General features: G+C 49.6%; 1 long non-coding RNA gene across 1 annotated transcript; it reads right to left on the bottom strand.

The window, feature by feature from the left end:
• Nucleotides 1-5,431: 5,431 nt before the first annotated feature.
• LOC112993086 (uncharacterized) lies at nucleotides 5,432-23,772 on the bottom strand. The gene is made up of 3 exons (XR_003261646.2): nucleotides 23,425-23,772; nucleotides 19,851-19,918; nucleotides 5,432-16,024 (listed from the first exon to the last, which is right to left on the bottom strand). It is a non-coding gene; the product is annotated as an uncharacterized LOC112993086 (long non-coding RNA).
• Nucleotides 23,773-26,594: the final 2,822 nt, after the last annotated feature.

The raw sequence follows: 26,594 nt of genomic DNA, 5'->3' as shown, positions 1-26,594 counted from the left end.
TCTGAGCAGAGAATGGCACATTTCAATTCTGAAATGGCACATTTCAATTACAAGATTTTTTTTCTCTGAGATGACAAGCCACTGCACTGCCTCTTAAAACAGGACTTGTGTTTCAGCCTGCTCTGTAACCCTCACCCAAGAACCAGTCGCGAGCTCTGAGCATCCCCAGCCAGAGCGCGGAGCCCAGCTGTGCCCACGGCCAGGCAGCGCCGACACACCGTGCTTGCCCCAGCGAGGTCTGATCTTGGTGGCACCTGCAGCGACATCCTTTGACGGCGATGAGGGGGAACAGGCACATGCGATTCAGCTCTGGACACCTCTGGGCACAGGAGGGAGGCAACGTTCTCACTGCACACAGCGGCAGCCCAGCGGGTTAACGGCAGCAAACGTTGCCTCGTGGATTCAAGGACATTTGACTCATTTTTCTTCCTTTTGAGATGCGTAGCCTTGGACTGCTCTGACCAAGTCCTGGTCTCTTCTTCAGCTTCGCCTCCCCTCCACAGCCCAAGCAGGCCAGCTGGACCCAGCCCGCGGCCCAGCCCGACCCCTGAGGCGAGACTGTCCTGATGGTCACCACTGCCGGCTGCACGCAGTGCCACCGTCCCCCTGCATGTTCCCCTACCGAGAGTTTTGTAGAGTCTGCTGCTCGGAATAATAATCACGAAAGGAAAAAGGTAAAAGGAGGAGACAAGTCTGGGCTCAAAGCTGCCAAGAACAGAGATACATTTTTCATTGCTCCAACATGCAAAATTAACTGCAAATCTGCAGAAATGAACACTGGTGTCTCTAGGCTCTAGTGAAGGGGAGAAAAGTTTCCAAGTTTGCATAACAGAAATCAAGCAAAGAATAAAAATATGTGAGTAAGCTGTAAGAGGTACTGATGGTGCAAGTGAGACATCATTCCTTAGGGCCTTTTCCAAGCAAACCTTTGGATATACAGAAGAGACAACCGTTAATTTGCTCATGGCCTTGCAGAAGACTCATCAGGAGGCTTGTGAGGGGCTCAGGCCTGGAGGGCAATGCAGAAGCAACTGCATATTCTCCATTGGTTTTTAAGATGAAGGCTTATGAATGCAATTCACCTTGTGTGGAAAAAGTACGCCAATAGCCTTCCTGCTCAGATGCAGTCAAAACCTGAGTGTCCCATAGTTCCAGCCTGAAAAAATTCCAAGGGCACCGCAAGCCCCACATGTGGGCTGTAGCTCCCGGCGCTGCCTCACACCTGGTGAATTGCTGTGTTTAGCAGAAGGAGACAGGGCATCATTAACCACCTTCCACACCAGACCATGCGGAAGAGGAAATACGGCCTGCCAAAGTTGAGACATGCAAGTTGTGCAGCACAGGCCTGTGAAATAGTGAGCTGTGATACACAGCACCTCTTCCAGAGATCATCAATTACCCTTATCCAGTGCATTTCCCTTTATTAGGTGACCAAACAAGCACATACTCCAGGCTGATTCATGACCAGTTCACATTTCCGAGAGCCGCACTTACCCTGCTCCCACAACCAAACTCAATCAGATTAGGGCTCTCAAGATTGCTGCTTGCACATCTACGTGACCAGAGCTGCACTGGTAGGATTAACAAGTTTCCACGCAAGCAGAGTGTGCAGAAACATCGCAGGTCTGGAGGGCAGCAGAGCGGGTCGGGGAAGGACGCAGTCGTCTCGCAGAACTCCCCGCTGCCAGAGCAGCATGGGAATGCCGCTGCATCTCAGCATTTACATGAGTGAAAGTATCTGTAGGAACAGAAGGGAGCACACGCTCTACCCGCAAATTGGGTCAGGACATCTCCAGGGCAGGGCGCTGCTCTTCTTGGCAGCCGCCTCTCCTCTGCCGCGGACCGGCCTTGCGCGCTCGCCTCTGCGCCGTGCAACGGGACTCCGGCGTCAGCCGCCGCTGCAGGGACAGCGCCTTCGAAGCACAAACATCCCACTCGCTGTGGACTTGCTGAGGACACCTGGACCCCAGGAAAGGCCAAGACCTAACAATTGCAGACACCTGCTTCCCCACCTGGAAAAAACATGATCTTGTTCTTATTAACCACCACATCTTTTTTTCCAGTGAGATCCCTCCAGCATCTGAGTAACCTAACTCAATTTCTACTACTGCTGCATGAAGCTTTTCTGAATAACATTTACAGTTTCCCCTCCCTGAGAGTATCTGTACCATGAAAGAACTCGTTTTGCACTATTCAAATTCAAGTCCAAGTAAATTTTATTAAAATTCTGCCACATACAAGATTTATTTCCTTAAATATTAGTATTGTCTCAATTTTGAAAACACAACCCACAAGGGAACAGAAACGCTCCAGATATTTTATTGCTCTAAGTGCATCAGAATACGGCAAGTTATGTGGGCAGAATGCTTCTCTAAGACAGCTTCAAATAAAGCTATCATCTGCAGCTACGTCGCATGCTTATCCTCATAATTACCCTGTCATTAATGCCATCCCCTGCAGACCACAGATTTGAGTTTCTCCCAAAGTCCTGAGGAAGCTTCTCCCCATTCGTTCCTGCTACAGGAGCTCGGCGAAGCCGAACCCACCTCCGTGCCCAAGGCCCGACCGCGGCCTGTCGCACAGGGGCCGGGGACAGACGCAGCCCTTGGCGCCGAGGAGGAAACCCAGCTGTGGCCGCAGCCCAGCTGCAGCAGCCATGACCCGGGACATGCCCGAAAGTGAGCGAGAGGCACGGGGGCCGCAGGACCCTGCTGCGCTCCCCTGCTGGCCCAGGGCATCCCGAGGCCCCCGCGTGCCACCGACACCGGGAGGATGCTCGAGCCAGCTCCTCCCTCGCGCGGGTGCCACCACACCTGGAAGCCTCCCAGGCCGGCACCCGCCTCCCCGGCAGTAACTGTCATCGAGGAGCAGCAGCAGCCTCGCGACAGCCCCCAGAGCTGGGGCAGCTCGTCGTCAGCCACGACACCGAAGGGGTTAAAGAAAGCTCTGAGCTCGAACAAAAGCGAGTGCTGTACAGGAGATTCACTCCGATTAGATGATCCGTTTAATTTGCTTTCGCTTTGAGCTGACTAAATAAGTCATCTAATAGTCAGCATTCTCTTTGCATGTCATATACTTTTACATCTCTTAATATTGCTAGGAACGAAAAATACAAACCTTGAGATTACATGATTGCTGTTATTGTTCCTCAAACTGTTTGTTTGTTTGACTAATGAATCACATCAGGTTAAAATTTAAGGAAAAAAGACACGCTGTGCTGAGCACGTGTTACTGGAGGAGGGAGAGGGAATCTTCGAAACTGCAGAAATTAGGCTGACCTGTATTCTGACGAGAACAGCAGATTTTCTGTTTTAAGACTATTTGTCAATACAGGCATTTGAACAGCCCGTAACAGCAAGACAGTTTAACAGATACAACCCATCCTCCGTTTGGCTTCCCAGAGCCATTGCCTTCTGCGCTCATTCAACAACCCCAAGAAAAGCAGCAACCCTTCCCCGGGCTTGGGGGAGGCACGGCCCTAACTGAAGGACGCTGGCGGGGACCTGCCCTCCTGCTGAGGCCACCTTCCTTCTTCCAGCTCTGCTCGTCCTCCCTCTCTTCCATGGGCAACCGCCCTCTGCAGAGCTGGTGCTGGGCAAAGCACCTTTGCCACGGTGACCCTGATGGCTGAAACTCATGCGGATGCGAAGGGAGGCCGGACAGACCCCGGGGCTGTGCCAGAGCACACTGTGCTGACAGCAGTAGGGAAATTTATCTTTAACAGGTGCCTTTGGGCCAGAGATCAATGGTGGATCACGGTGGCCTCTGTGGTTCACACCGAATGCTGAACATGCCCGATCTGGCCCAAGTTTTTATGAATGAGGGGAGAGGAGCAAGGCCTCTTGAACATCTGTTTTTCATCCAGATGATGTGTGCAGAGGAGGCCAGAACAGCGGCGGTCCTGGTACTGCTGCCCGCCATGCGCCCTACCTGCAAGCAGCAGGGCCAAGAGCAGAGCCACGTCCCCCTGCAGCCACGTCCAGGCACCCTCCACCTCCGATTAAAGTGTTGGGGCCAAAAAGGTCAAACCAAGCTTAAACTGGACAACAGCAGGGGAGACGACACAGGAGGAGAAGTAATATACTGCAACAACCACAAGAGAGAACCGTTAATGACGCAGCCTGTGCCCATCTCTGAATAAGCATGGAGAAAAACACAGACCGCGTCTGCTGGCATGAGAGTCAGGGGTGCTGAGCTCTCAGGGAAAAAGGCCAGTCCTAAGTGACTTGTAATGATAGAGCCAGGCCCCGAGAACTGAGGCAACCTGGCTTCCAAAACAGCACCTTACATGCAACAGCTCCCCTGCCCGCTGCGAGCTGACATGTTTATAACTGATATGCCGAAGCGCTGAGTGCTCGAGATGGTGAATAATTGGACTTGGCACAGCTCTTGCAAAACCTCTCTCACACCAAAATTAATAGAAATTTTATTTCTGCTGCCTTAGAAGACAGGCCTATGCTTCCCTTAATTCACTGTGATCAAATCTTCCTCGATGTGTCAGTAGCTGCTTTAATAAAGTAATAGCTGCAGCAGCGTATTAAAACAAGCCGCAGTGCCCTGCCCTGCGTACAAAAATGCCAGGAGGAAAAAATCCCTCCTTCCGAGAGTTTCGCCACCTCCCAACAACGCCGTGAGGCCACCACCCTCCACACGCAGAAGCCTTCGCTCTTCAGACAGCATTACCGCTTCGGGAGCTGCTCGGTATTTTTTCTACTTTCACCTGTGGATGTAATTATGTGTGCAAGTACATAAATGTCACCTGCAGAAGGGGCCACAAAGAATGACGAAGAACAAATGATCAGCTCCGCAAAAGAAAAGCAGCTACGATCCCTCAGGGGCCCAGGGGAGATTTTCCACGCCATGCTGTGACGCCCATAGCACAAATACGCTGTAATTTGCTTCCTGAAAGAGAAGCCCGCGGGGCAGTAGCATCCCGGCGTGGCTGGGTACCGGTGCTGGAGGAAAGCAAAGGATGTGCAGGGTCAGCCCCGCTTTCACCACCATGCGACCCAGGGTGGCTTTAGAGGAGATGGGAGAAAAAAAGGCTCCAAAGTCTGAATTTGGCCCAGATCAGCTCTTCTGCTGGCAGACCTGCGGAGAAGAGAGGCTGGACTGAACACCCTGGAAAACGCCCATGTGAGGGGGGTCGCAGCCCGCAGAATAGACACTGTGCTCCCCTCCCCACCAACACAGCAGCCACCCATTCCTGCACGGAGGAGATGCCAAGCTCCCGTGCCAAACAGCCCCGGCCCGCTACTTCTGCTCTCACGCAAGCAGAACTGGCCTGCTATGTTGCAGGCAGGAGCCTAGCTTGATCAAACAAAGAGTTGTGTTTATCTTGTTGTTCAGTTCTTCTCTGCTGACTTAATTGAAAGGGCTATGCCGAGCTAAAAGTGTCATTCTGACTCCAAGACAACAGAATCACGCAGGCTTTTAAGTAGTCAGAGAACAGGTTTATTACACAGAGCGAGGCATAGAAGGAAAAAGCAATCATGCAACTCTCTTTTAATGAGACAAGAAAGAGCAAGAGCTCTGGGCTGGTTTGCAAATTCCTTGACCGAATTGCTGAAGGGTTTATAGGTGCAACCTAAATGCAGTCATTTCTTAGCCAAAGCATGTCAGTGTCAACAGCTTTAAACTTCCATTTCATTTCTGATTCACTTTGAACTCTCACTTCCCCCTCAATATAAATTTCCTCAAAATGTCACTCAACTACAGCAGATTCTTCCTTCTTGCATGTGGCTGTCAAGCAACTGCTGAGCATCGCTGAAATAAGAGACGCATTTCACCACGTACTGTAAAAGGTGGATGAAGCTCTCTTCTGCTGCGTGGCTTATACTGTGATCTAGTACACGGCAAACCAAACACCAAACACGCTCATTTTGATTTAGTACTACTCTGCAACCACTTTGTACCAGTGAACTCAACTCCAGAATTTTAGGGAAGACTAGGAATAGTCTCAGCTTCATTCCTCTGTGCTGCCTACTCAGAAAAATGTATGTAAAGCTGAACTGAGTGCCGTTCATTGCCAGCTCTGGTAAAAATGACCGCGCAGGGTGCAAGGAAGCATCTCTCCGTTGGGCTTCACCTCACACCAAGCCACAGAATCAGCAGAAAACTCTTCGTTTTCTGAGCTCTACCTCGACCTTTCATTTGGCAGATCCTCATCTTCAGTGATCAGAAGAGCCACAGCCTTGCGGCCCTGCTGCTCCCAAGCACCCCACGCCCCCCTCCAACACCAGGGAGCACGGAGGTGACACCCGGGTGCCCAGACCGCAGCCAGACACACTGCAGTGCAACACCCAGCGATGGCCACGAGGTAGCGGGAATTTGTCCCGCTGTCTCCTCATTTGACCTTGGGAGTAGTAAGAGCAGGAGAGTCACCCACAGCCGGTACCAACCTCCCCAAAGCATCTATTTCCACCAGAACCAGGTAAGCCATCAACTGTGCCAAGGTATTTGTCTGCCCGCTGCTATCGCACAAAAGCCGGCACAGCTGTGGCCTGGCAGCACCCGGGAGATGGAAAGCACCCCCAGCACCACGACCATCCTTCGCCTCCGGCAGCGTGCGCCGCAAAGTCCCCCTTTCCCCGCTTCTGCCCAGGCCGTGGCATGGCGAGGCCTGACCCAGGGAAGCCGCTTCGCAGCCAGCACGGCGTTGGGGCAGGCCCAGGCTGCCCTCAGCCCCAGTGCTGCCTTCCCCAGACCCAGCGACAGCTGAAAGGAAGCACCGGGGACAGGAGGCAGGGACGCGGACCGGACCTGTCTGTCCCCTCCGCTTGCAGCCTGGCTATGCAGCGGGGACACGCACGAGCCCTGCAGAGCACGTGGGAAGTGCGTGTGCTTGCGCAGTGCCAGTCCCGCTTCTGCACGGCAGGCAGCAGCAGCTTCTCTCCCTTCACACATTTTAAAGTTGATCAGAACAGACTTGGAAATAATTCTAATAAGATTTTTTCCTCTCTCTTCCTACTGAGCCCAGCTCCCAGGTCCAGGGCTAGTATCTGCCAAGCTCCCCAGGGCCCTGACTGTTTTCTTTGCATCGTGCCTCTCAGGTGTTTGAAGACACTGTTCAAGGCCAGCAGCCGTCCAAGCCCACAGCCACAACCGTGACCCTGCTACAGCCCGGTAATTACGTTCCCTCCTTTGCTGTGGCAAAGCTGGGGCCCAGACTGACAACACCCTGTACGCTTTCACAGCGGCACGCTGCATTTTTCACAACGCGCAGGGCTGTAATTTCACAGCGGCATCAATTAGACACATGAGCCAGGCTGAGGTCTCCTTCAGACTCGTTCTGCAGATGCCTCTTCAGCAGCCAAGTAGGAGCGTGACAGAGACCCACCGAGGCAGGTAATAAAGGGGGATTTTCTCCATTGCTGTGAGATCACCTCTCCTAGGCGCAGGCTCTGCGAGGCAAGCAAGACGCGGCGCTCGGAGCAGAGCGACGGCAAGCGACCTCGGAGCTCGCTGCTAGAAGGGCTGAGTCACTGCTGGATTCTTGTGCCGAGGCCAGAAGCGAGGCTGCCAAGTTCTTTGTACAAATCTATTATCTCCGCTGATAAGCCCAGGCAATCTTCTCCCTGCAGTGTGAGACAGCCCTTCCCCTTTTCATTTACCAACAGGCAAACCAAACAAGCTGCATTCATCACAGCCTGCTAGCGGTTTCTCCGGTCTGAACCCATTAAAGGATTGTGAAGGGTTACCTTTTTAAAACAACCATATTTGCAGGACACAAACGAAACTCAAGGCTTGCACCAAGAAAAATCCTCCATTAGGTTTCTGTCTACTTTCCAAAGACACAAAAGACAATTAGAAGCCAATGTAGGCCAAATGCTCTCAGCATTTATACACTGCAGTAGTGCAGAGGGGCTGAGCACCCCCCTGGAAAGATGCACAGCCGCATCCAGACACGGAGCGGCCCCGGAGGCCGGGATCTGCTTGGAGGGGGCAGGGAGGAGAGGCTCCGGCAACCCTAGGGCAGACAGAAGACGATGTGCCAACATGCGCCCTGGGGTAGAGGCTCCTCCTTCTGCAAGCACAGAGGCGGTTTATACATTAGATCCAAGCAGCCTGTGAAGAGGAAATCCAGCCCCTCTGACAAGGAAGAAAGCAGGAGGAGAGCCAGAGATGCAGAGCACATGTAATGAGTACATCAGGACCTCGTTCTGAGCTAAGAACAGCCACCCAACTGACCGCACAGTCGCCCCGAATCCACTAACACTAGGGATATTTTTCCAGGCTTTAGATCCTCACTTTTTGCCTCCAACTTACTTGTGCTCAGCTCCAATTTTTCTTTGCCTACAATCCAAGAGGCACCCGGATAATACTGCCATAAATACCTTCGCATCCCATCTCCCTGTCCGCTTGGTAAAGCAACCACAAGATTTGATCTAGGCAACACACACGCAGAATGACAAACTGTGTGCGCGTGCATACACAGAATGATTTAGCACAACAGTCACTTTGCAAACCAATCCCCAAAGCTTCCAAATTCAGCCCTATGCAAAAGCTTGTACGGATCTAACATTATATTGATCTGATCTCTGAAATCAGTCTAGTTCCTGTGAGTGTGAAAGCCAAGGCAACATGTCCAAGTGCAGACAAGAAAATCAGTTTCCTTTTTAAAAAAAAGCACATATGGCCTCATGCATTTGTTGATGCCTTGGAGAGGGAGGAAGGTACAAAAGCAATAGCAAATGCAGCACATAAGCAGACACTACAAGCAAACAAAAATGGGGTGGATGCTCACGCTCAGAATAGATTGAGTTTCATCAAATTATTCCAAGATTATGCAAGATATCTTTGATGCAAGTATTTTGGGTTAATTACCTATTAGCAGAGTCCTTGTCCTTACTGGGAATAGGTTTGTTTGGGGATTTAAAATGCATGAAAATGGAGAATGAGTCCCTTCTTGTTCTCAGAGGCCCTCTTCTGCAAAGAAGCAGGAGGGATTACTGAGTATGTGCCAGATAAAAAGCAAGCCACAGCTGGACTCGAACGTTCATGCTGCAGCTGAACTAAGATCTTGCCCCTCAAAAACATGACACTGTATTAATAAAGCATTCAGTGCCTGTCAGAGCAAACGGCTTACTAAACAAGCGAGAGCACATCCACACCGGGACACACACAGCCACTGCTGCTCCGGCTCGCCAGGGTGAGGCGATCCTCGCCCGCCCGCCCGCAGCCCCAGGGCCCCGGGGCCCCATCGCCCACTGGATCTTTCAAGCAAGGCTGCAACAAAACCTCCACCTCTGAGAAACATGAAGAGTCTTGTCCTGGGCAGCCCAAGCCTACGCGGCTGATTAGAAGAGCTTTGAAAACACTCAGGTTTTACCTACGCAAACAGCAGGTGAAGGAGCAAAGCGATGGGCTTTGCCCCCGCCTGCCTTCAGCACCCCAGCCCTGGGGCTCACGAAGTCTCGCACAGCCACTTCTCGAGGGCTGCGGCACCCCGGCAGCCCCCCGCTGCACATGGCCAGCCACAGAAAGCAAACACTTGGCCCATCTCTAGCCCAGTCTTCCCAAGGAGCTTTTCAAATGCTAATCCGGGATTGTGCCCCTGACGAGACAGCTTGCAGGTGTCTCATGATGAGACTCTGAAATGTGATTTAACAGCAATGTGAAATGTCAGTGACAAAGCTGAGAAGAGAGCGCAAGCATCACAAATGACACTGTGCTCCTCCTCTTCCGAAAAGCTGCCTACAAAACCTACCAGCCTCAGCTCCAACCACTGGGCCATGCTGCTCCTCAAATGGAGGAACAAAACCCTGGAGCCAGAATTTCACCATCTAGCTCTTGCAGCGGTCTCTTAAGAGAGACCACTCCGCTAGTCATGCTACCCCAGAGAATGGCTGATTTGTGATTGCTCACAGAATTTGAGAATTTTCATCTCGCCACCACTGCTGCTCCACCCTGGGCTCAGGCAGGGCTCGCGCGGCTACAGAAATCCAATTCTAGGGCACTTCCCCTGCCTTGCTCTCATTGTGGATTCCTCCACCTCCTCCACACTCAGACACCCATCAGTGACTGATGGATTGCTATTGAACGGCTGCCTCCTCTCCCTGCAAGCCAGCATGAGCACAGCAGGCAGCCCAAGCTTGTCCGCATCAGTATAAACAGACACCGTAAGGTGACCCTTGCAGCTGCTGAAGCTGTCGTTACTGCTGTCTCAATTCAGAGAGCAGGAAGGGAGTGGTGCAGAACAGCAGAGCATTCCTGGATTCTTCAGGTGTCTTGGCCTTCATGATTTTATTTTTTCTTTTGAAGATCAAAAAGGCTCATTTTGTATCATAGAAGCAGCAATACACCTGGTCATTTCTGCAAACTGTGGTGTCGAGTGCCGGCAATCCCAAATTGCAATTCTGCAAAACTCTTCATGTTGAAAGGCTGCAGGAAACTATCCCCAGTGTTACCACCTGTTTAGGACAGGATCTGTTACCAGAAGTGCTCAACATCCCAGCCAGTGAAGTGTTTTGTGCCTAGGAATTGGGAGTCAAGTCCTCTGCCCTTTGCTTTGGTGGGCCCGAGACACAGGCATTTCAGCGGCAGCTATCACTTGGTTTGTGGCCACCTCGTCCCCTCAACTGTGGAGCTGTTGGTTACTCTGGGGCAAATGCTTCTCAACATGATTTTGAAGTGCCCCAGGCTCATCCTGCAGCTGCTGTAGGGCCTCTAGCAGTGCAGGTTTGTGTGTGCTGTGCAGGAACGGGAAAGCAAGCCCCTGCACGGAACTGCACGGGCAAGAGCAAGAGTGCAGCTGAATGCCTCCGTTCACTCCAGCCCAGGAGAGCGCAGAGCAAAGCTGCTGCTGAACACTGCTTCAAAAACGCAATTCGATATTTCGTTCCCCGCCCTGAAGGCCAATAATTCACTCAGCCAGTTTGTTTTTATCTTGAAAGACACAAACAAAGAAACAAACAACCCCCCCCCCCCCGATTTCTTAAACTGCAGCTCTTGCTTATGTGAAATATGACACTGCTACCTCTGCCACATGGTCATTTGCGGCCTCTTGTCCATGTCCTCTGCAGCTTATCTAACCCTGTTTATTTCACATCTTCAGAAGACAAACTGGAAATCTGCTTCACATTAAAGACCAATGAGCAATTTAACTCCTTTCCTTTCCAGTTTTACCGAGCGCTGGATGTGAGAGGGGGTTGCTACATGCTTCTCCTAAAAATTGTAACTTCTGCATTTAGAACAATGGAAGCAGCTGTGGAGGAATAAACAACGCACAGAAAAGAAACAGCCCAAGTTTGGACAGCGAGGTTCTTCCAGGTGAGCAAACACCTCAGAGGACCCCAAGCCTGCTGCGTTCACCAGGTCCCCCCCTCTGCAGGGCCAGGTCTCTTTTACCTTGTACTGCCTCTGTGCATCTCTGATGATGGCTTGGTTTCCTCTAGGTTGCATATGTCCTCATACAAGCACGATGCTTATTGTCTTCTGCCCCTTTTTTCTTTAAGAGCAAAAAAGGTTTTAAAATTAGAGAAGATGAAAGAAAAATCATTCCCTGGCTCTTCTAGAAATATCAACATTGTCTGAAGCACTGAGGAGACTGTGCAAGCTCCTTGGAAGCTGTCACACATCACCTGGGAATTTGTCAGCCTACACTGCATGAGCAGCCTCTAAATTTCTTCTGTAGTAAAAGTTACCCTCCAAATGCCAAATATAAAGGGAAAAAGATCATTAAAATGTAGGATTCCTACATTCCAGCCCTTTTACCCCAGAGAGCAGAAAGCAGAGCGTCAAGCACTTTCCTTTAAATAAAAGGAAGAGGGTGTGTGTGGGGGGGTCCTCCTTTCAAGGGCAATCAAATCAATAAAGGTGGTTCTACCTTTTTACCGCTCTAGCAGCTATTCCTGCTCCCTTGGGATCCCACTCTGGAGCGGCTGGTTGTGCTGCTGCGGCAGTTCGGGCTGTTTTCAGCTGCAGGCGTATGGAGAGCAGTTTGAGTTCACTGAACAATTTACTGCTCGCGAGCTATGCCTGGAAGTCCCCAGGAAAGTGTCTGGGGTGGGTGGAGGGAGCAGCTATCCCTTTAATGCATCTCCTCTTCTCTGCATCTGGCTTTGTCAGCGGCTCCAGCCTAGAAGTCTTGGTGATGCTGAGCTCAGCAGGAAACCTCAGTGGTTCCAGCAGTATCAGGGTTTCATGCTCTCTGCTGGTGGCTCTTGCAGGTGTCAAGTATTTCTGGGTACAGGCCAAGCTATGGCTGCATTTGGGTCTCTAAGACCCTATTAAGCTCGATGTGCAGCTCCTGTGACTGCTGCAGTCATCCAAGCCTGCTGGATTAAAGCAGGGTAAATGTACCAGTCCTGCTACCACACCTTTCTAAAGAATCTCAATTTGGCCCCAAAGCCCCATTTCTTCCTTCCAAAAGTCACAGCCTTTAAACTTTACTGAAGGGCCAAGATGTCTCCACTCTGATAAGGGCCGCTCAATCATGAACTTAACCCAAGCATAAAAATTACTGCAGCTCTCTTTATCACACTTGTGTCCATAAAATTACATGCTAAAAAGCTACAGCTCTGCCCCTTTCTGCCAAACCCATTATCTTTTTAAACAGCTCTGTGGCTTTGACACTGTGCATCTGTCATCTCACAAGAGGAGACGAAATGGGGAGGGAAGCAAATGAAGAGACTGGGGGGAGGGGGGGGGGAGCAGGCTTTTACAGTCGCCCATAAACAATTTAGCAAGGGAAGGACATCAAAACTGGAACATTTTATTAACTTGACAATAGAAGAGCATAATCCTGAGAACAGAGCTTTTAAAAACCAGGGATGTCCAGTTTCATTAACTCTGCCCAGATGCTACGAAGCTGCGAGAGCAAAAGGAGGGAGAAGACTGTAGCCTGAGGACTTGTCTACACACACGAATTAATTTGGATTAAGAGTGGGGATGAATTTAAGGAATTTTTCTAGTTCTGAGCAGTGTCCAAAAATGCAACTATTCAGGAAAAACTATTCGGGGAAAGAAAAGCCCTGAGCACCCACAGCTTGTTACAAACATGCTGTGCCCAGACAGCCTGTCTGTGGCACGGGCCATAAGGGCCCCGTGCTGCCGCTGCCAAACGAGGAGAAACATCGTCAGGATCCGCCACGACACAGCGGCGAGTCCCGAGCTGGCCCCTTTGGCAGAACGTCAACAGGACTTATGGGGAAGGCCCCGAAAAGGTGTTGCTCCTGTGAGATGAGCCTGTGAACACCCCAGCGAAGTATGCTCCAGAGGAGCCCGTAAATACCGTGCTCCTCTGCTCCAGGGCTTTTTCAGAAGCACTGATTTAAAGCACAGTTCCTGTGGAAGCCCAAGGGTGATTCCCTCTTCCTCCACGCCTCATGAACCACTTGCACTACTTGTCCACATAGCTGTCCTGCTTTCTTCCACGTGCAGACGTTGCAAAGCAAATGCTCAACCCTGCTGAAAAGGAGAACGTGCATGTTTGACAGCACGGGGTAACCACAGCACACCATGCTGGGCAAGGGATGCCAAACCCTGTTCTCAGAGTCCCCCTCTGCTGAGCCAGTCCTCTCCAGAAACGAGCTGGAGGGTAGAGAAGAGGGGGAAATGGAAGCACTGATATAAGCAGGGGAGCAGCTGTCTGGGCAGCAGACCCTCTGTGTGGCTGCTAGACGAAGAGCAGCCCGAGGCAGAAACTGGCATCAGACATCAGAGTAGGTGGAAACAGGGCTGACAATAACAACTTGACAAAAAGTAAAGGAGCAGACAAATGCACGTTTCCAAAAAAAAAAATGCAGTGCTTTGTGCAAGAGGCGTTCCATCTAGCCTTGTTAACGCTGACCAAAAACATAACTTTAAAGAAAGCAACCCTCCCTCTACTTAATTCCAGGGAGCAAACAAGAAAGCATCAAATTTGGTAAATCAGCTAATCAAAGACAAAGGACGGGCATAAAAGCTAACAAAATACCTGGTAAGGTCACAGGAAGTTTTCATTATTAAAATAAGGTAAAAACACTCCAGTTCTTGATCTATCACCAACGTAGCTCTATCCACAAAAGCCACAATAGCCAAACAACACAGTTGGTAAAAAAAAAGTACTCAAGAAACACTGCAAGACTCACTATTCTAATTGCTAACTGCTGTCCTGCAAAGAATGTTTTTTCTTTGGCAACCAGATTTTTCTACAAAAGCATGTATAGCATCTACAGTGTAACTGTATTAGAAGTGTAAATTCTACCTGTCAGCTTTGAACTGAACAGTGCATATATCTGAGAGATAAACGCTCCTGGAAAAAGGGCACATCACACCCGAAAGACATTAAGAACAGCTGGACCAGGGCAGAGCGAAGGTTCACCCATCCCGCCACCTCCCTGCCTCCTGCAGTCACAGCAAGTCACTGCCTTTGAGCAGCGTAAGGACGGGCAACCACGTGGCAATGCCTCCTCAGCCTCCTCCTGGAGACACGGCTGGGAACAGAACCCAGGTGCCCTAACACCAGGACAGGGCTTCGGCACCAATTTGATCCCCTGACACCACATGAGGTCATGGCTTCTTGAGCCTGCTTCTCTACAACCACACGAGGTGACATAAAATCCACATTAACTGAAAAAGCATCACATCTCACTTGCAAAACATCTTTGCAAGTGAGTGCTTCTCTCCAGACAAGAAATAGCCAGAGATGATGCAGAGAAGAATCAGCGTCTTGGGCTAAAGGGAAGCAACGTCGCCTCTGAGGAGGGGACGTTGTTTTTACAAAGGAAGGTGTACTTCACTGAGCTGTCTTGGGCCAGCACAGACGTTCAAAGACGAGTGCTTCGACCTGCAAGCCTTCTGACCTGTCACCATCTGCCCAGTCTTGTCACACATGGTGTGCTCTCTCTGCAGGTAAACGAGGGTGATGGAAGAGTAAATTTTAGATGTCAAAGGTAAACGCTAAACCTCAGCAGCAGTACAAAGGCAGCAGGAGCTGAAGACTTTCAATCAGCTCTGAGCCACGAACCATATTTACTGCACAGTTAAGAGCATCTGCGTGTGGAGGATTCGGCCACAATTACCCACCAAATAACCTCAGTGTCACAGTATAAGCTGTGCAGCAAACAAGGAGAGTCAGATTCTGAAGACAGCATGGGAAGCCTGATGAAAAAAACACATGTAACTGAAGCAGAAGAGCAACAGCAATACAAACACCTGTTACTCAGAGTGAACCCCGGGAGAGACGCTTTTGCCTAGCGCAAGGCTCCTAAACCTGTGTCAAGGTGTCAAGTCCACCAGGGATTTTGCGATTACTATTGATTTTGTACGCAGGGTGCTCCGGCTGCTATGGTGACAGGCACTAGCATAAAACCTTGCAACTGACTGACAACTAGCTCGTCAGGCTGGCAGCAACTACTGGATCATCCCGTTTAACCTCCTGGGCAGAGAATTTGCATCCACTTACTCCCGCACTCATGAGTGCAATAATACATGCTTAACTAAAGGGAATCTTACAGAAAGATTTAGATGTTTGGAGGAAGCCGGTATTTTCCATTATTTCTGGCAGTTAACTAGTTCTGACAGCTAATTAATCCGTTCTACTCACTCTCTTTCACTTCTCCTAAGAATCCATCAGATCCTTTCTGGAGCAACAGCAGACTGAACCAAACATTTAAAGGGAAAAGACAAACGACAAGTAAGAGTCAGTCTGGGAGTTAAGCACCAAACTATCTTTCACATGTTTAAAGATCTACTCTGTAGACACAGTCCGGGTGATGGGCAACCATTGAGCCTGTGTGAGCTGCAGGTGAGACCTGCGTTGGAGAAGTGATACTTTTGGAAGCCCCGTTTTCAGAGATGAGGGAATGGGGAGGTCAGTCTTCAGGGATGAATGACACCTGCCACTCTGGTCTCGCAGCCTGTCTAGCACCTCCAAATATCAGATCCTGTGACTCTGAAAAGAGATACTCGTTCTTGAAGGGAAGACTTCAGACTTTCTAAACTCTTCAGGCGCTTTTGAAGCAGTTCATGGTTTAGCCAAAGCCTTGGAAACAGATGAATGACAGATTGGTGTCCTCTTACTCAGGGCAAAAAATTAGCTCTGCAAGAAGAAAGAAAACAGTTTAGAAGCAAATTTTTAATAAAAAGTCATCAAAGAAAACCACTACATAATCCCTAGCACCACAGGAAATGCTGGGTCAAGTTTTATAGCCCGTGTTTGCAGGAGGTAGAACTAGATAACCATAACGATCCCTTCTGACTTTGCCATCTGCTAATATGAACAGATAAAAGCAGGTGGCTCTGACGTTTCCTGGATCTGCTCTTTTGGCGTTCAGTACAGCAGACCAGAAAAGGCAGCATTTTACATTCACGCATAAGGAGAGCCAGGCTGTGTCCTCTTGCATGGATAGCACACACTGGTGGAATGTCATTTCTGCACAAAGACTAATAGCAGGCTAACATCACATGAGAACCGGCAGTCTCACTGTTGTACCTCACATGCACTGCACTTTACGAGCTGGTCCCACCACTCCAGTTAGGCTCACTTTCTAACTTGGTAGCCTTTGCACAGAGACAGCACCTTTTCACAGATATCAGTGATGTCTCAAGAACATCGTATTAACGGAGTACGTAGTAATGGAACGTGAAAGTTGACTGAAGCAGCCCTGGGAGTGACGAACAACTTAATGTTTTGCAGTTCTTCTAGCAGCTCTCCTATAAAAATATATACGCATTTCTAAAGATTCTGAAAGTCTTGTTTTGAAAGCCCAAGAGAAACTTGCAGAGGAAGCCTATGCTAGTTGCTACAGAACAGGATTCTGCATACTTATTCACAAAGCTGGTGCAGTTAATTTTTCAACATCTCAGTCTACTCTCTCTGGCAAATTCAAAAGGAAAACAAGCTGAGGTAGTTCACAAGCATGTACAGGAATACTTGTGCAACCTCCCGCCCTTTGCTGTCAGAACACTATATGGGGTGTAAGAAACCCATGCTAACGAGTATGGCCTTGTACCGAGTCTGAAAACTGGCTCTGGTCTTCGCACTCTCAACTTCCTCATCTGTTTTTCAGCTCTTATTGCCCCCACTGAGATCCGAGCATCAACTTTTTAAAGAGGCACTCGTGATTAGAAATAAATGCCAATGACCAAACAGCACCAGCCTAACGCAGCAGTATGCAGCGGCATTATTGTTGCCTATGTTTCAGATTCTCGGTGCAAACCGGCAACACTCAGCTGACACAGGCGTTTACAGCAGCATAGCCTCAAGAGCAAAGCTTTCACCTAAAAGTCACAGAACACATGAAATTATCCAGTTTCACACTACGATACAAAGTCAGAGTTTCAGGAGACTTTTTGAAGAATATTCAAAGATCTCCCCCAAACCAGAGGAAGTTTAAGTTTCAACTCCAAATTAAGCAAAGTTTGTACTTTCATGAATATACAAATTCATCTCAGCCTCTTTGGATACACGGACTGCCTCCTCTCATGCACACAGCAGCTAACTGGCACGCACCAGGACACGTGCCTGCTGACCTCTGCATGAACATACGCACACCCATCCCAATCGCTGGGTGCCAGCGAGGCACAGGCATGCGTCTACACATGCCAGTCTGCATCTATGCCACCAAACAGCATGCACACAGCTTCTGGGAATGCACACCTGCAGCCCCAGCACACTAGTACAGCATTTTCTTAATCTGCACCGCATGCTTTAGAAATGCAGAAGCTATGGTCCCGATTCTGCTGGTTTAAAACTCCTTCTGCATTTCACTTCTGCAAGCTTGAAATCGATTATTTCTGGCAAAAAAGCTGATAATCACACATAACACCCCGTTACGCGGATAGGGTCAATGTCCTCTGTTGTTATGCACACAGTGTACTCATTCACAACAGAGAAAGATCAGTTTTTTACTGCTCTTCTAATCATGGAAGATCTCATTCCACTTTGCATGGACTCAGCGTCTGCACGAGGAACAAGGGATTCACACCCACATGCATTGCGAAAAGGAGTAAAGGTAAACAGAATACAGGTGTTTCCCTGAGATACCTAAACTGTGAGCCGTGGGCATGTTAAACATCATTTAAAAACCCACCCTGTGGGTTACTGCTGTTAGAGAGAAGTCAAAAGGATGTTTTTCTTCTTCTCTTGGAAGAAGGAGACTTATGAAACCCACAGGAAAAAAAACTCCAGGGAAAGACAGAATTTTATCTTTGAGGAGAGAAATGTAAAACTCCTAAACATAGGATGAGAAATGGCAGCTGGCCTTCCAGGGAATTGTGCCTCCGTGATACCAGGTTCAGCATCCCAGCTGTTTTCTCCACAAGCAGACAGCCTGTGCATTTTAGAGACAACCTTTTCAAAGGCTGGAAGAAGCAACACAGCACATATGTTCAGCTGCTAATGCCAGATCCCATCACTGGGAGATGCAGATTCTCTGACTGATGCACTCATTTCTCGTTTTTTCTCACCTACCTCCAACACTATTTTTCTTCCCTCCCCCTCTACCCAACCCCCTCTTCTTTAATGGTCTTTTAAATACCTTACAACACATTCAATGACCCATTTAGCTTATACACAGCTGATATTTTGTCAGATAAGAAGCTTTTACCTCTAGAGGATCAGGGGCTAGAAATATATGACATTTTTCCTTCGTTGTAGCCATTAATTGGGCTTTTCATTTCAAAGAGATGATAAATCATGCATGTTAAAACTGCCCAGAGGAACCTTTCTCTTCTGCCTTCCTTGGCACAGCCCAAATTGCAGAAAGCTACCCAGCGGTGACACCCAGGGAAGTCCAGGTCTGAAGACTCTTATCAGAGAAAAGACTGAGCACGGTTGTATTTTACTACAAAGCCTACCAGAAGCAATTCACCTTCTGCCAGCTGTTCCTGGGACACTTTGAGTTTTTCCAGATACAAAACTAGACCCCCCGGAAACAGCATGAGCTTCTCTGCAAGAGCCAAGAAGAGTCTCCAAGCAGTGGCACAGGGACAGCAAGTTCACGCCTGGTCCGGTGGCACCCTGCAAGGCCAAAGACGGGGTCCTCGGGTAGCGGAAACTGGCACCGACTGTGCAACTCGACAAGGCGACCGGCAGCTCAGAGCAGGGCCGGGCTGCCAGGACGCGAGGAGGGAACGGCGCTCGAAGGCATGGCTTGCGAACCCAAGGGACACGTCTGTCCGTGGTGGCAGCCGCGCCGAACACTGAGGGTCCCCATCACTTTGGTTAGTTCAGGGCGCTGGTATACATCACAGCCGCTCCTCCTCTTAGCACTGCAGATGTATCCTAAACTTCTGGCCACCGGTCCTTCTGCCAGCTCTCCGCTGAAGCTCAGGGCACCGTCAGTCTGGAAGGGACAGCCCAAGCCATCGCAGGCTGCCGGCTGCAGAGAAGCACCCACAGAACATTTCTCCAGACTCCTCCTCCAGCAACAGGCTTTTAAAAGACCAAAATCCAGGGAAAACAAAAAAAAGTCTACAGTCAGACAGAGGAAGAGGGCAGGGGCAAATCAAGGCCCTCAGCAGGACTGAGGGCTGCAGCACGCCAGCTCCTTGTCCTGTGCTTCTCATCCACAAGCCACAGAGGCAGAGCCATAACTGCATCTACCGCAACCGACTTCTCTGAAGCAGAACCATGTTCAACGCTCTGCATTTCATAGTTGAAAATATTGAAAACTGTGGCCTATTGGTAACAAATGCCAACATTTTAAAACCCTTTATTGACATAGTAATGGCACGAACTATTAGAAGAATATAACTTTTGCTTCTGTGCCCCACTGACAGTGGCACACAGTGTATATACTCTTTGGTTAAAGTCTCATTTCCTGGCTATCTGAGAGCTCCGGAAGGCCAGTGTGAAAGCAGCACGCTTGTGAACCGCCTCCCCGAGCCCGGGCTTATCATTCCACAGACACAAAGGCACAAACCTGATCTAAGGACGTGACAACGCAGCTCCATTGTGCAGGACAGAACAGCACCGCAAACGGCAGAACAGCTGGAAAAACATAAAAGATTACTGGATATAAATCTTTGCTGGTATTGCTACTGAAGAAACAGACTATAAAGAAGAGATTCTCCTGAAACACAGCCTAGAATGGGCAACAATACAAGAAAAACTCCTTTTATACAGAAACATCATCTTAATTATCCTAATTTGGCACCAAAATCAGTAACAGAAGAGTTTATGCAGGAGAGATGGACATATGGCGAGTAAAAGGAAAAAACACCTCCCTAAAACGGGCAATTCATGATACTGGTCTGCCTGGAAAAAAGTGACTGAATCAGTAAATCGTTTTTGATTAACTTTTAAAGAGCAGTGTTCCAAGAAAAAAATTAAAGGAAGTTAGATGAAAAAGGCAAAAAGGAGAGCAGGGAGGACAGGGTTTGGAACCAAAGGCGTTGCATGTCACATTAAGGGAAAACGACTTCCAAGTTTATACAGACTCGGCTCCTCTACAGAGACTCTGATTATCCCCCTTAAACACCTACCCAGCCATAATTCTCAACATGTTACTGATTGCACCCTCCAGGCCATTTTGTTTGTGTGTTTGTGTTTGTGTTTGTGTTTGTGTTTTTATGCAGAAAGTTTTCCCACATAGATGGTTTTTACCTTCTCTCCCATCTGCAACACCTGGGGCAATTCACAGCACTTTTGCTTTTTGCTTCCAAAGGCCAGTTTGAAACTTAGCATTAGCTTCAGTTCTGCAAAAATCTTTCAGATTACAACCCAACTGCTGTGAACTTGTTACAGCCAGGTCAAAGTTTTGCATTATCAAACCAAATGACCCAGAAAACTTAAAACTGGTGAGAACAGGACAACTGTAACATCGAGCAGAAATGGAAAGTCATGTGCGCAGGGAGAGCTGCTGCCAGCTTAGGAGAACTATACACAGATCCAAGTCACAAAACCCTCACTCCTCCAAGAAAACCTGTTCCTGAGTCCCTGATCTGCTCATACCCGCTTTTAACCTCTTACTTATTCCGGATATACTCTTTGTCACGTTCACGGACTGGGCAACACAATGCAGACACATGCAGATGCACAGCATCACCAAAACACGACACGTATATCCAGCACCAGAACTTCTGGGCCCTGCCCCTAGCTATGGAGAGGAAAATTGGGCTCAGAAGGCTGCAGCTAACTTCCATGCGTAGGGAAGCCTTTGCTGACGATAAACCCTTTTGGCCAGGAAACAATGCCATCCAGTCGGCAGAGACAACAGCAGCAAGAAGGACGGTATGCCAGCTCCCAGCCCTGACAGCTAATTTGTGCGGAGCTGAGCTCCCTCTGATTTCAGCAGCAGAGCAAGCGGAGACGCTGATCCGTGCTGCTCTCTCCCGTCACCGGGGCCAGAGAAAGTGCCTCGATGTGCCCCGCAACAGCTTCACTTCAGACTGTACAAACTTCCCAAGCATCTTTCCCAGGAACTGCATCCTAGACGCTTCGCCAGGGCAGACAGCAAACCAGCATCACACGAGTGACAGGGAAAACCCATTTGGCTTTTGCAGGAGGAAAGGAAAGGGGCGAGGGGGAAGCTGCTGCAGCAGTAAGGGACTGCTAGAAAAAACACTCCAGAGGTTTTCAGGAAGGCAGGAAAGAGGTAGAAAGTGCTTTTTCCTTGCTGAAACACAAGGCCCACCATCAGCGGAAATTAAGACAAGATGCAAACTGCAAAAAGTTGCTATGAAAACCTAGAAAAAATCCACAGGGACACTGGACAGGGCTTTGAACCCCAAGAGCAGAGCTGCGCGTGGCCGTTCACAGGCTTGCGAGTCGGGAAGGACGCCGCGTCGGGGCAGGTGCCGCCGGCTGCCACGCGTGATGCCAGGGCCCGTAGCAGCAGGGGAGGGAGCATCCGAGGCCACTGCTTCCCGGCAAATTGGAGTCTGTGGCCCGAGCGGGGCGGTCGGTGCACACGAAGCTCATGGATGCGGCCTGTCTCGCAGAGGCACCATCTATCGCGAGTTAAATGTCAAAATCCCCTTGGGCAACAGATTAATTCCACAATGTTTCAGCTTGAGATGAGACTTAATTTTTAAATTAAAGACAGCTTTAATTTAAAAGAAACAAAAAAAATTCTATGCAGTAATTCGTCCGTAATAAGATCTAATTGCCTCTGTTATCTTGGCCTCTATTAATGGCTATTTTTATCCTCAGAATGCATTTCTGAAATAGGGTGATGCACAAGTTTAAAGTATGCAGCAGATGCAATCAAATTAAAACTACAGCAGGAGAACATGAGGGGAAGAAGAGTCTGAAACAAGATTACACAGATAATTCTATTAAAATTTCCCTTCTTATTCAGAGAAGGCTTGATGGACAGCTTGAAGAATGGCTTAATTACAGTTTTAAACCTGCGCACAATCAGACATTCACCATATTGCTCTGGTTATTAACTCTGGTTTCACAGGAATAAGCAATAAAAAGATATTGCAGGCTTGCTAGCGCACTTCTCGGGAAGATGGGAGAGCTGGAGGGACACATGCATACCCGAGAGACAGGAGATTCTGACAGCAGGTATGTCGTAGTCAAGGGGACAGAAGTGGAACAAGATCCAGTCGCTGGAAAATACAAACTAGATGCACCGACTGGCAAAGTGAGAAAGAGACCGTCACGATAAAGCAATACAGGCAACAGAAACCACGTCGCAGAGGGAGCCTGGCGACCCCGAACAGCCCTCCACAGCCCTGGACTTCCGCTGAACTGCTGTGAATGACCGCAATCGCCTCAAGGTACTAAAGGAGCCCTCTGATTTCCCAAAGAACTTCTGGAAAACGTTCAGAGAATATTTTCAATATGACTTTTTAACTAACCCCTCATTCCCAGCCTAGCACAGTATTTTTAACAGTCCTTTCACCATAGAAGTTACGAAGGTCCTAAGTCATCCGTATTTTTAAGTAAATTCCTGAAAATTACTAAAAAGTGGAAGAAATATAGACAGCTGAAAATGACACACTTCCTGCCTTCTTTTAACTAAACTATATTTAAACTAGAAAAGGTAGAGAGGAAAAGAGCACCCACAACCACTCACAGTACATTCCCAGTGAAGTGCAAATGGCACTTGTTTTAAAGTTTAATCAGAATTAAAAGCAACAATAACATGCCAGCTGCACAGCCCCGACTGGATTGATCCACCGTTCCAAGTTTATTTATATGTTCTGGGTAGGGGCTAGAAAAAGGCTTTTCAATCACAGGGCTTAAGTATGAGGGGGGAAGAAAGGAGATCTTTTGAGGAAAGCACAGGCAATTTGCTAAGCCTTAAGCAGTTTAAGTTTGCAGTTTTGAACCCTCCCGGGGACTGCGCGGGCAGGAGGGGAAGCTGCAGGAGGATGGCACTTACGCAGCACACCAGAGCCTGCCACGCGCTGCACAGCAACCCTCCACGCTTCTGCTCAATACACGTGTGTTTGCACTAAATCCAAGCTTTGGAGCAGAACAGCTGCTGCACGGTGCAAGTAAACCTGCTTTTGTCCAGAAAACCCCACAGAGAAACCGAGTACCTTTCCACGAGCCCCTTCCTGCGCTTCAGCTCCCATCCCTCGGCGAAAGCAGAGGGCACCTTCGTAACTCCGAGCCATTTGGATGTGCCAGCTATGCCCTCAAAACAAGGAGAAAACTTCCCAGGAGGAGGATGGAAGGGAGAAAGGAGAAGAAGTTTGGCTGCCGACATGGTAGTGGTGGGGAGAGTGCCCTTCTCAACTAAGTTGGCATGACTGGACTGAAAACCCTCCGAAGCATTCGCAGCAGCTCTTCCCAGGACGTCACCGCAGCTCCAGTGATCCTGCAGGCACTGGGAGAGCGGCAACATGAAGGCGTGCGTGCAAATTCAGCCCAGTTTAGCTGACCGAATTAGGAACGCAAACTGAGCTTGCCTCTTACCTTTGAAGTCGCAGAGTCAGAGCTCTTCAGCGGACAAGCACCGCCTTTCGATGACCTCGGGCACAGTTCAAATCCCGACAAGCCCAGCGCGAGCTGCTGGTCGCAGGCAGGGGAACAGGCGCTCAACACTTCATCTTTGATCCACGTGGTGCGAGCAGCATTATTTGGAGAACAGGTTTAAACCCCTGATCTCAGCATTTCAAATGTCATCCGATGTTTCGGGGCCTTTCATGTTCCGGCTCGGTATTACGCAGCTTTCCAGCACCCTTCTGCACCAGGTGTCACCCACGACGGTAAGTCTCTGTCCTCCAGCTCCGTCAAGCACCCGGGCACCACATCAACACAACGTGGAGCGCAGAGAGGACTCCTCTTTCCATCCTATACTATAAGGACCGCTAAATAAACCTACTGAGCCAGAAAATTCTGCCTTGTGTGAGTCCGCCTGTCAAAACAGGAATGAGGGGGAAGACAGCAGTGTCCACGCACTCGTTAGCTCTTGCAGGAGTTACCAATTAACAGGAGAGCACGCAGGGAGGGGAGGAAGGCACTGCCTCTTCATCTGCTGTCTTCCATCCTGTTCATCTCAGCAGCAAACTCTCTGGGCAGCGCTTTCTCTCCTTGCATCTCTCAGCACAAGCAGGCCTGAAGATCTACCAGGCTATCGAGCGGCACCATGGCACAAGGCAAACTCCTTCTGAAGCCAAGAGGTAGGATCTCCTTTCCTAACACGCTTCCTGACGGTACGAATCAAAGCCCTGGGGTTCGTGCGTGCTCCAGGGCCGCCCGGCAGCGCGACAGGCGAGCTGCTGCTCCCGAGAGCCCTTGGTTGCCGCTGCCGTCCCACCAGCGCTGGACACCGCTGCTCCAGGGACGCAGGGCGGTGGCAGCAGCTCCGGGCCTGGGGGCCGGGAGGGCTTCTGACGGCGCTCCCCGCTATCAGCTGTGCCTCACGCGAAGGCAGCGTTCCCCAGGGCCGCCGGGGCTGCAGGGAAACGCACAGACTTCTTGCTGGAAACGGCCTGTGGCCCATCATTGCCCCGTCTTGTTTTTCCAGGTGCCGTTCTGTGGCAGCCCCCTGCTCTCATAAGCGCAGGGTTTGTTCCGAGAAAACACGCGATATCCAGCCCAGGGAAGAGCTACCCGGCGCACAGGCAGTGCTGACTTTAGCCTTACAGCTACCGGATGGGAAGATACAACCCCGTTTGCCAGCGAGAGGGTTCGCTGCCACTGGCGACGGATTCCGAAGCGACAGAGCTGCACCAGGACTCTCATCCCCACGGCGCCGCAAACGACTGCCAGGACGTGGGCTGCAGCTCGGGAGCTGCATCGAGGCACGCCACGTGTCGCGTCTCCCGTCCTCCGTCTCGCAGCAGCTGACTCCAGCCCCACGCGCTGGGGTTGACTGCAGACACCATACTGCTCTGCTGGGGAAGCCTGACCGGCGGTCAGGACCGACGCCTGCATGCACAGGAGTCCACTTCCATTTCTTTAACAGATAATAAAACATTGAAGAAAAACTAATGCTGCTTTACAGGGTAGCACGTAGGTACGTTTTTCACCATCTCCTCATTGATCTTCCCAAGAGAGGGTGCTGGCAGGCAGCAGTCCCATGATGTATCTGCCCACTTCAGCCGATCACCACTGCCAGAGCCATTACCGCTCTCCATTGTTTGTTATTCTACAGCGTGAATGATTTGACCAATTCATCCACAGAAGGAAAACAAATAGCACGAGACAGATGTTTCAATTTTGCCTCTGCTGCAGCTGGGAATGGCCAGCAATATTTAAAGCTCAGTCACCTCAAAGGCGGACGGTGCCCTTGCGAGAGAACGGGACGTGCTCACCACAAAAGCTGCCTGCGTTTGCGGAAGAGAAGTGTCAGCAGCGCCCCAGACTGGGTAAGGGGCAGGGTGACCACACAGTGGCTCAAGGGCCTTAAAGGTGGAGGAGAGGGAGAGAGAACAAAAGCAGTCTAGAACTATTAGAGCCATTTCTGTGCTAATCTGTCTCCAGAAAGGGGCCTTGATCAAGTAAGTTAGGAACAAACAGTTCCCACCTCTTACATACAGGCTATTCCAAATTAGAGTCACATTCCTAGGAGATTTTTAAGGTTTACATTCCAACACCATGATCTACCACTGCTTTGCATCATTTATGTGTATGAAGCAAGTCCATTGGCTAACACAATCTCTAACGAGCCCAGTTTGTTGGCTAATAGGATAGAAGAGGTTTTGAAGTCAGGTATGCAATTATTGCACCAAAAAACCCCCAGGTCATGCCAATCCATCCCACAGTTCCCAACTCCTAGGGGTTTTTTAGCTGAAAAGACAGATCTTAAAAATAAAGCAATCCTTCTGTGCTTCTTGAGTTCTCACAGTACAATGAAGTGTCCTCACTGTGCTGTTCTGGGCTGCAGCCTGCAGCATCTTCAATTGCCTTCAAACAACCACTGGGAGGAAAATGCATTTTGTTGCCTCTGCACTCCCCGAGTCAAGCTGCCTTCAGCTGTCTCCTTTTGCAGCTTTTCTTCAATCACCCTTTTATTTGCACAGGTCACAATTAATCTAGGCTTGCACCTCTCAAAAAAAAAAAAAAAAAAAAAAAAAAACCAACAAAAAAACCCCAACCCCCGCACACAATTATCGAGTGTTTGTAGAGGTTTTTGAAAAGAAAACGGTAAAGTCTGCGAAGCTGTGGCACTACTAACAGGATCACATGACCGACTTGTCCACGGCAGCAGCAAACCAGGCTCGGCAACCTCAAGCATCCCATGTTGTGTACAAGCAGAGAC

Source organism: Dromaius novaehollandiae, chromosome 34 (assembly GCF_036370855.1).
Source record: "Dromaius novaehollandiae isolate bDroNov1 chromosome 34, bDroNov1.hap1, whole genome shotgun sequence".
Taxonomy (NCBI): Eukaryota; Metazoa; Chordata; class Aves; order Casuariiformes; family Dromaiidae; genus Dromaius; species Dromaius novaehollandiae.
Note: the sequence above shows the minus strand (reverse complement) of the source record. Positions and strands in the feature narration are given on the sequence as shown.